Source organism: Hordeum vulgare, chromosome 1H, assembly GCF_904849725.1.
Source record: "Hordeum vulgare subsp. vulgare chromosome 1H, MorexV3_pseudomolecules_assembly, whole genome shotgun sequence".
NCBI classification, from domain to species: Eukaryota; Viridiplantae; Streptophyta; class Magnoliopsida; order Poales; family Poaceae; genus Hordeum; species Hordeum vulgare.
This window is the reverse complement of record NC_058518.1, coordinates 513,898,011-513,908,143: the sequence shown is the minus strand read 5'-3', so window position 1 is coordinate 513,908,143 and position 10,133 is coordinate 513,898,011.

Genomic DNA, 10,133 nt, shown 5'->3' with positions numbered 1-10,133 from the left:
AGTCCTTGGATATTATCAATGATGTGTATTAACAAGTATGTGACTTGTTTGTGAGACTCTCCATTGTATGATGACCGTCCTAAATGGTCCCTAGTCGAAAGGGTTATGTGGCTGCACAACTAGTTAGACTAGCATATGACAGGGTGGATGGTTCGGTCTCATTGACCATGTAGCATTGGATACTAGCCGCATAATATGGACTCACAAAGATCTGGTTTGATTCGACGTAGTCGGATCCGAGTCGAGATAAGGTCTGAGTTGGACACAACCAACTATGAGACGCACGGATAGGTCATATGTGAGTCTCTAGTACGAAATACGTTATATGTCCTAAGACCTGAGCTGGCGCATGTACTCGGGATGGTGACAGACTTGCTTTGGGCTGACCAAATGCTACTCCATGACTAGGTAGTTACAAAGGTAGGTTTTGGGCTTGTCCAGGCCCATGCTGCGAGACATGGTCAAGCAAGATTGGATTTGCCCCTCCGATCAGGAGAGATATACTCTGGGCCCCTTGGATAATTCGACTTAGATAAGCATGGCCATGCAATGAGGATTATGGGATAATTCGAGTGTTGGTCGGATTCACCAGAACGAGAAAGAGGTCATGCTACTACAAGGATGACTATGTCACCTTGAGCACGACAACATATATCATGTGGCAAAGGGAACAGAAGTATGAAGTACATGTTCTCCTAACCAGCCTCATCACACACTTGGAGTTGGCACGCTTTGCTACAGGCCGCTACCGACTAGCCGAGTCGGATGTGATCTGACTCGCGACCATGTGAACTAGAATCTAAGGGGGTGCGCGCTTAGGGGAAGGAACACATCGGCTTTAGGGTCTTTGCGAGGCCCAGGAGTTAAGCTCGCGCCGACAACTTTATATAGTGTACGTGCGGCACTCTTATTGAGTTGATCGCTTCGGCGATGTAATTAGGGTTGTGCATGTATTGCACCTAGGCACCTCCACTCGCCATCGCCGACTGTGTGATCCGGACCTAGTAGTTCGCCACACGGTATTCCTCCTGCACGTGTGGATACCGTTAGAGGCGGTGCACTTGTGCCACTCCGGCAAACATGTACGTGGGAACTTCGCATGGGAAACAAAAAAATTCCTACGCACACACAATACCTATCATGGTGATGTTCATCTATGAGAGGAGATTTCCGATCTACGTACCCTTGTAGATCGCACAGCAGAAGCGTTAAGAAACGTGGTTGATGTAGTGGAACGTCCTCACGTCCCTTGATCCGCCCCGCGAACCGTCCCATGAACCGTCCCGCGATCCGTCCCATGATCCGTCCCACGAACCATGTCGCGATCCATTGCACGAACCTTCTTGCGATCCATCTCACGATCCGTTCCGATCTAGTGCCGATCAGACGGCACCTCCGTGTTCAGCACACGTACAGCTCGACGATGATCTCAGCCTTCTTGATCCAGCAAGAGAGTCAGAGACAATGAAAGCATGCCACCCAAAATTATTATATCTGTTTTCAAAGCTTGAGCTCTGGCACCTCTACAAATCAATGCTTCCCTCTGCGAAGGGCCTGTCTATTTATTTTCCTGTCGAGTCATCCTCCTCTTATATAAGCACCAATTAGAGAGCACCTCTATCATTTTTATGCTTTTCTTTTGATTGATATTGAGTATGACTATGACTGGATCTTCGTTGTTATGAATTACAATGTTTAGTCAGCCCTTGATCTTTTAAAGTGCTCTGCATTTATGTTTTGCGGTCTCGGAAAGAGCTAGCGAGATACCACCTATTCATATTGCGTCATGCTTGTTTTGATTGAAGTGTTGGTATTTGAAACTCATTATTATTTGCTCGTTAGCTGATTATGCCATTGATATTAGTTTACCGTGAGACCTTTCTGTCACTTTCTTATGTGGTTAACTTGTGATCTTGCTGAAATTCTGGTTTTGAGTTAGACATAGTTGCAACAACAAGATCAAACAGAGTTTGTCAAAGTTTTTCTTTCTCTCTCAGTTTGTCAACTGAGTTGCTTGAGGACAAGCAAGGTCTTAAGCTTGGGGAGTTGATACGTCTCCATCGTATCTACTTTTCCAAACTCTTTTACCCTTGTTTTGGACTCTAATTTGCATGATTTGAATGGACTAACCTGGACTGACGTTGTTTTCAGCAGAATTGCCTTGGTGTTATTTTTGTGCAGAAATCAAAGTTCTCCAAACGTCCTGAAAATTTACCGGGACCAATTTTGGAAAATATGAAAAATATCTGCGCCAAGTTCCACCTGAGGGGGTGGGCCAGTGGGCCACAAGCCCTGGCTCCGCCACCACCCCCCTGGTGGCGGTGGGCAGGCTTGTGGGGCCCACACGGCTCTGCCGCCCCAACCTCAGGTCTATAAGTTCCCTTTCATCCGAGAAAAAATAAAAAAGAGAAGTTTTCGTTGCGTTTGCGTTACGGAGGCGCCGCCACCACCTGTTCTTCATCTGGAGGGTAGATATGGAGTCCGTCTTGGGCTCCGAAGAGGGGAAATCGTCGCCATCGTCATCATCAACCTTCTTCCCTCTCCAATTCCATGAAGCTCTTCGTTGTTCGTGAGTAATCTATTCGTAGGCTCGCTGGGCGGTGATGAGTAGGATGAGATCTATCATGTAATCGAGTTAGTTTTGATGGGGATTGATCCCTAGTATCCCCTATGTTCTGAGATTGATGTTGCTACTACTTTGCCATGCTTAATGCTTGTCACTAGGGCCCAAGTGCCATGATTTCAGATCTGAAATTATTGTGTTGTCACCAATATATGTGTGTTTTAGATCCGATCTTGCAAGTTGTAGTTACCTACTATGTGTTATGATCCAGCAACCCCGGAGTGACAATAACCGGAACCACTCCCGGTGATGACCATAGTTTGAGGAGTTCATGTGTTCACCAAGCGCTAATGTGTTGGTCCGGTTCTTTATTAAAAGGAGAACCTTAATATCCCGTAGTTTCCTTTTGGACCCCGCTGCCACGGGAGGGATGGACAATAGATGTCATGCAAGTTCTTTTCCCTAAGCATGTATGACGACACACGGAATGCATGCCTACATCACATTGACGAACGGGAGCTAGCCACATATCTCTCCGTGTTATAACTGTTGCATGATGAATATCATCCAAACAAATCACCGACCCATTGCCTACGAGTTTGTCCTACTGCTGTTGTTACTTGTCTTGCTCTGCTGCTGTTACTACTGTCGCTACTGCTGTTACTTGTCTTGCTCTGCTGCTGCTGTTATTTGTTTTGCTCTGCTGCTGTTACTAATGTCGCTACTCATGTTACTTGTCTTGCTCTGCTGCTACTGTTGCTACTACTGTCGCTTGCTACTGTTGCTACTTGCTACTTTGTTGTTACTACTTTGCTTGCAGATACTAATCTTTCAGGTGTGGTTGAATCTGATGCATTCAGCTGCTCATACTTGAGAGTATCCTCTCACCTCATGTCTGTCTAACCAACAAGTTTGGGTCGAATACTCTACCCTCGAAAACTGCTACGATCCCATGCGCTTGTGGGCCGTCAACAACATGATGGGTAACGTAGCATAAATTCAAAATTTTCCTATGCATATTCAGATCTTCCTATGGAGAGACCAGCAACGAGAGAGGGCTAAGAGCATCTTCATACCTTTGAAGATCGCCAAGCGGAAGCGTTGCTAGAACGCGGTTGATGGAGTCGTACTCGCAGCGATTCCGATCTAGTGCCGAACTACGGCACCTCCGCGTTCAACACACGTGCATCCCGGTGACGTCTCCCGCACCTTGATCCAGCAAGGAGGAGGGAGAGGTTGGGGAAGAACTCCAGCAGCACGACGGCGTGGTGTCGATGGAGAGACGAGGTCTCCCGACAGGGCTTCGCCAAGCACCGGCAGAGAGGAGGAGGAAGAAGGGCAGGGTTGCGCCGAGGGAGAGGGAGAAGTCTGTCTCCCAAGGTCCAAAACCCCTCTTTATTTATAGGAGGAGGGGGAGGGGGTTGCGCCACCCCTAGGGTTCCCCCTAGGTGGTGCGGCAGCCACCAGATGGGAAAGGGGGCGGCGGCTAGGGTGGGAGGGGGTGGCACACCACCTGGTGGGCCTAAGGCCCACCTGCGCCTAGGGTTGCCCCCTCTCCCCACCACTTGCGCATTGGGGTGGGTGTGGGAGGTGCACCAGCCCACCTAGGGGCTGGTTCCCTCCCGCACTAGGCCCATCTAGCCTTTTGGGGTCGTTGCCCCCCTTCGGTGGACACCCGGGGCCACCTTCGGTGGTCCTGGTGGTCCCGGTACGTTACCGGTGACGCCCGAAACACTTCCGGTGTCCAAAACCATATGTCCTATATATCAATCTTTACCTCCGGACCATTTCGGAGCTCCTCGTGATGTCCGGGATCTCATCCGGGACTCCAAAAAACTTTCGGAAACCTCGTATAACAATTCCCTATAACCCTAGCGTCATCGAACCTTAAGTGTGTAGACCCTACGGGTTCGGGAGATAGGCAGACATGACCGAGACACCTCTCCGGCCAATAACCATCAGCGGGGTCTGGATACCCATGGTGGCTCCCACTTGCTCCACGATGATCTCATCGGATGAACCACGATGTCAAGGATTCAATCAATCCCGTATACGATTCCATTTGTGTGTCGGTATAGAACTTCCCCGAGATTCAATCGTCGGTATACCTATACCTTGTTCAATCTCATTACGGTAAGTCTCTTTACTCGTTCCGTAGCACGTCATCGTGTGACTAACTCCTTAGTTACATTGAGCTCATGATGATGTTCTACCGAGTGGGCCCAGAGATACCTCTTCGTCACACGGAGTGACAAATCCCGATTTCGATTCATACCAACCCAACAGACACTTTGAGAGATACCCGTAGTGCACCTTTATAGTCACCCAGTTACGTTGTGACGTTTGATACACCCAAAGCACTCCTACGGTATCCAGGAGTTGCACAATCTCACGGTCGAAGGAAAAGACACTTGACATTAAAAAAGCTTTAGCATACGAACAATACGATCCAGTGCTATGCTTAGGATTGGGCCTTGTCCATCGCATCATTCTTCCAATGATGTGATCCTGTTATCAATGACATCTAATGCCCATGATCAGGAAACCATGATCATCTATTGACTAACGAGCTAGCCAACTAGAGACTTGCTAGGGACACATTGTGATCCATTTATTCACACATGTATTACTGTTTCCTGTTAATACAATTATAGCATGAACAATAGACTATTATCATGAACAAGGAAATATGATAATAACCATTTTATTATTGCCTCTAGGGCATATTTCCAACAGTCTCCCACTTGCACTAGAGTCAATAATCTAGTTACATTGTGATGTATCGAACACCCATAGCATTATGGTGTTGATCATGTTTTGCTCGTGGAAGAGGTTTAGTCAACGGGTCTGCAATATTCAGATCCGTGTGTACTTTACAAATATCTATTACTCCACTCTGGACATGGTCCTGGATGGAGTTGTAGCGGCGTTTGATGTGCTTCGTCTTCTGGTGAAACCTGGGCTCCTTGGCTATCGCAATGGCCCTAGTGTTATCACAGAAGAGTGTCAATGGACCCGGCGCGCTTGGAACCACTCCAAGGTTGGTGATGAGCTCCTTCATCCAAATTCCTTCATGAGCCGCTTCTGAAGCAGATATGTACTCCGCTTCACATGTAGATGCCGCCACGACTTCTTGCTTGCTGCTGCAGCAGCTCACTGCCCCACCATTCAAAACATATACATATCCGGTCTGTGACTTAGAGTCATCCGGATCTGTGTCGAAGCTAGTGTCGGCGTAACCCTTTACGACGAGCTCTTCGTCACCTCCATAAACCAGAAACATTTCCTTAGTCCTTTTCAGGTACTTAAGGATATTCTTGACCGTTGTCCAGTGTTCCATACCGGGATCACTTTGGTACCTCCCTACCAAACTTATGGCAAGGTTTATATCAGGTCTCGTACAGAACATGGCATACATAAGAGAGCCTACGGCTGAAGCGTAGGGGACATAACTCATCTTCTCTCTATCTGCTACCGTAGTCGGTGACTGCGTCTTACTCAATCTCGTACCTTGCAAAACTGGCAAGAACCCTTTCTTTGAGTTTTCCATATTGAACTTCTTCAATATCTTGTCAAGGTATGTACTTTGCGAAAGACCTATGAGGCGTCTTGATCTATCTCTATAGATCTTGATGCCTAATATGTATGCAGCTTCTCCAAGGTCCTTCATTGAAAAACTCTTGTTCAAATAGGCCTTTATGCTCTCCAACATCTCTATATTATTCCCCATCAATAATATGTCATCCACATATAGTATGAGGAAAGCTACAGAGCTCCCACTCACTTTCATGTACAGACATGCTTCTCCGTAAACCTGTATGAACTCAAACGCTTTAATCACCTCATTAAAGCGAATGTTCCGACTCTGAGATGCTTGCCCCAGCCCATAGATGGAGCGCTGGAGCTTGCACACTTTGTTAGCACCCTTAGGGTCGACAAAACCTTCTGGTTGCATCATATACAGCTCTTCCTTAAGGTTCCCGTTAAGGAACGCTGTTTTGACGTCCATTTGCCAAATTTCATAATCATAAAAGGCGGCAATCGCTAACATGATTCGGACTGATTTCAGCTTCGCTACGGGAGAGAAAGTCTCTTCGTAGTCAACTCCTTGAATTTGTCGAAAACCCTTTGTGACAAGTCGAGCTTTATAAACGGTTACATTACCGTTTGCATCAGTCTTCTTCTTGAAGATCAATTTATTTTCTATGGCTCGCCCGTCATCGGGCAAGTCCACCAAAGTTCATACTTTGTTCTCATACATGGATCCTATCTCGGATTTCATAGCTCCAAGCCATTTGTTGGAATCCGGGCCCGCCATCGCTTCTTCATAGTTCGAAGGTTCACCGTGGTCTAACAACATGATTTCCATCACAGGGTTGCCGTACCACTCTGGTGCGGAGCGTGCCCTTGTGGACCTTCGCGATTCAGTAGTAACTTGATCCGAAGCTTCATGATCATTATCATTAACTTCCTCTTCAGTTGGTGCAGGCGCCACAGGAACAACTTCCCGTGCTGCGCTACTATCCTGTTCGAGAGGGGGTGTAATTACCTCATCAAGTTCTACCTTCCTCCCACTTACTTCTTTCGAGAGAAACTCTTTCTCTAGAAAGGATCCGTTCTTGGCAACAAAGGTTTTACCTTCGGATCTAAGATAGAAGGTATACCCAATAGTTTCCTTAGGGTATCCTATGAATACACATTTCTCCGCTTTGGGTTCGAGCTTTTCTGGTTGAAGTTTCTTCACATAAGCATCGCAGCCCCAAACTTTAAGAAACGACAACTTAGGTTTCTTGCCAAACCATAGTTCATACGGTGTAGTCTCAACGGATTTAGACGGTGCCCTATTTAAAGTGAATGTTGCAGTTTCTAATGTGTATCCCCAAAATGATAGCGGTAAGTCGGTAAGAGACATCATAGATCGTACCATATCTAATAAAGTGCGATTACGACATTCAGACACTCCGTTTTGTTGCGGTGTGCCAGGCGGCGTCAGTTGTGAAACGATTCCACACTTCCTTAGGTGTGTGCCAAACTCGTGACTCAAATATTCTCCTCCACGATCAGATCGTAGACATTTAATTTTTCTGACACGTTGATTCTCAACCTCACTCTGAAATTCCTTGAACTTTTCAAATGTCTCAGATTTGTGCTTCATCAAGTAGATATACCCGTACCTACTCAAATCATCGGTGAGAGTGAGAACATAACGATAGCCAACGCGAGCTTCAACGTTCATTGGACCACACACATCAGTATGTATTATTTCCAATAAGTCGGTTGCTCTCTCGATTATTCCTGAGAATGGAGTTTTAGTCATCTTGCCCATGAGGCACGGTTCGCATGTGTCAAATGATTCAAAGTCAAGAGACTCTAATAGTCCATCAGTATGGAGCTTCTTCAGGCGCTTAACGCCGATATGACCAAGGCGGCAGTGCCACAAGTATCTGGGACTATCATTATCAACTTTACATCTTTTGGTACTCACACTGTGAATATGCGTAACATCACGATCGAGATTCATCAAGAATAAACCATTCACTAGCGGAGCATGACCATAAAACATATCACTCATATAAATAGAACAACCATTATTCTCTGACTTAAATGAGTAGCCGTCTCGCATTAAGCAAGACCCTGATACAATGTTCATGCTTAAAGCTGGTACTAAATAACAATTATTAAGGTTTAAAACTAATCACGACGGTAGATGTAGAGGTAGTGTGCCGACGGTGATCACATTGACCTTGGAACCATTCCCGACGCGCATCGTCACCTCGTCCTTGGCCAGTCTCCGCTTATTCCGCAGTTCCTGCTTTGAGTTGCAAATGTGAGCAACAGCACCGGTATCAAATACCCAAGAGCTACTACGAGCGCTGGTAAGGTACACATCAATAACATGTATATCACATATACCTTTAACGTTGCCGGCCTTCTTGTCCGCTAAGTATTTGGGGCAGTTCCGCTTCCAGTGACCTTTTCTCTTGCAATAGAAGCACTCAGTCTCAGGCTTAGGTCCATTCTTTTTCTTCTTCCCGGCATCTGGCTTACCGGGCGCGGCAACAGCTTTGCCGTCTTTCTTGAAGTTCTTCTTACCCTTGCCCTTCTTGAAACTAGTGGCACTACTGGAATTGAGAAATTTGTCGTCTACCATGCCTTTGCCGTCTGCTGACGCATGGCAAAGATCCTCTTTCCCGTCAGCTGGTACAAAGCAGACGGCAAAGAGGTTGCTGATGGCAAAGGTTTTATTTGCCGTCCGCCACCTCTTTGTCGTCTGCTGACGCATGGAAAAGGCCCCAGAGGCGGACGACAAAGAGCACGCAGACGGCAAAGGGCACCACCCTAACGGCCGAAGCCCGCCCCACCCCACCCACCCCTTTGCCGTCTGCCTCCCAGCTTCTGCAGACGGCAAAGGGGCGCTCCCCCTAACGGCACCGAGCCCCCACCCCCGCTCCCCTAACGGCACGCTCTACCCCCGCTCCCCTCGATCTCCTACCTCTCTCGCGCGTGCCCCTGCCCACTCCAGCGCCGCCGCCACCACCACCTGAGCTGCTCCGGCCCACCGCCGCCGCCCACGACCGGAGCTCCCCGCTCCCCTCCTCCCCGCGTCCCTCCTCCCTACGGCCCTCCTTCTCGCGCTCTAGCCACCCAAGCGTCGCCACCACAACCACCGGAACCGCTCCGGCCCACCACCGCCGCCCACGGCTGGAGCTCGCCCTCCCCTCCTCCCCGCGCACCTCCTCCCCACGCCCCTCCTCCCCGTCGCCAAGGGCCGGAGCTCGCCCTCCCCTCCTCCCACTGCCCTCCTCCCACTGCAGGTAAGTTTTTTTCCCTTTTTGTCTTTATTTCCTGTTTTTTCTTTTAAATTAGATAGTTAATTTAGATAGTTCATTTTCTATTTTTTCTGTTAAATTGGATAGTTAGTTTTTTTCCGTTTTTTATGTGAAATTAGATAGTTAGTTTATTAGGTAGAAAAAGTAGATAGAGAAGAAAACAATAGATAAAAAAACTTAGAGGAAAATAAGAGAATAATAAACTAGAAGAAAAAGGAAGAATAAGAAGAAGAAGAAGAAGAAAGAGGAAAGGAGGAGAAAGATAAAAGAAAGAAGAAGAGGAGGAGGAGGAGGAGAAAGAAGAAGAAGAATAATAATATGATGATCAAGAAGAAGAAGAAGAGCAGGAGGAGAGAGGAGAAGAAGAAAGAAAAGGACCCCGACCCCCGGCCCACGACCCCCGACGACCGACGCCACCAACCCCCGACCCTCGACCCCCGACCTCCGACGCCACTGAGACCCGACTCCCGACCCCCGACGCCCGACACCACTTACCCTCGACCCCTGACTCCCGACCCTGACTCCACTAACCCCCGACCCCCGATGCCCAACGCCATTGACCCTCGACTCCAGAAGCCACTTGTTGGAAATATGCCCTAGAGGCAATAATAAATTAGTTATTATTATATTTCTTAGTTCATGATAATCGTTTATTATCCATGCTATAATTGTATTGATTGGAAACACAATACTTGTGTGGATACATAGACAAAACACTGTCCCTAGTAAGCCTCTAGTTG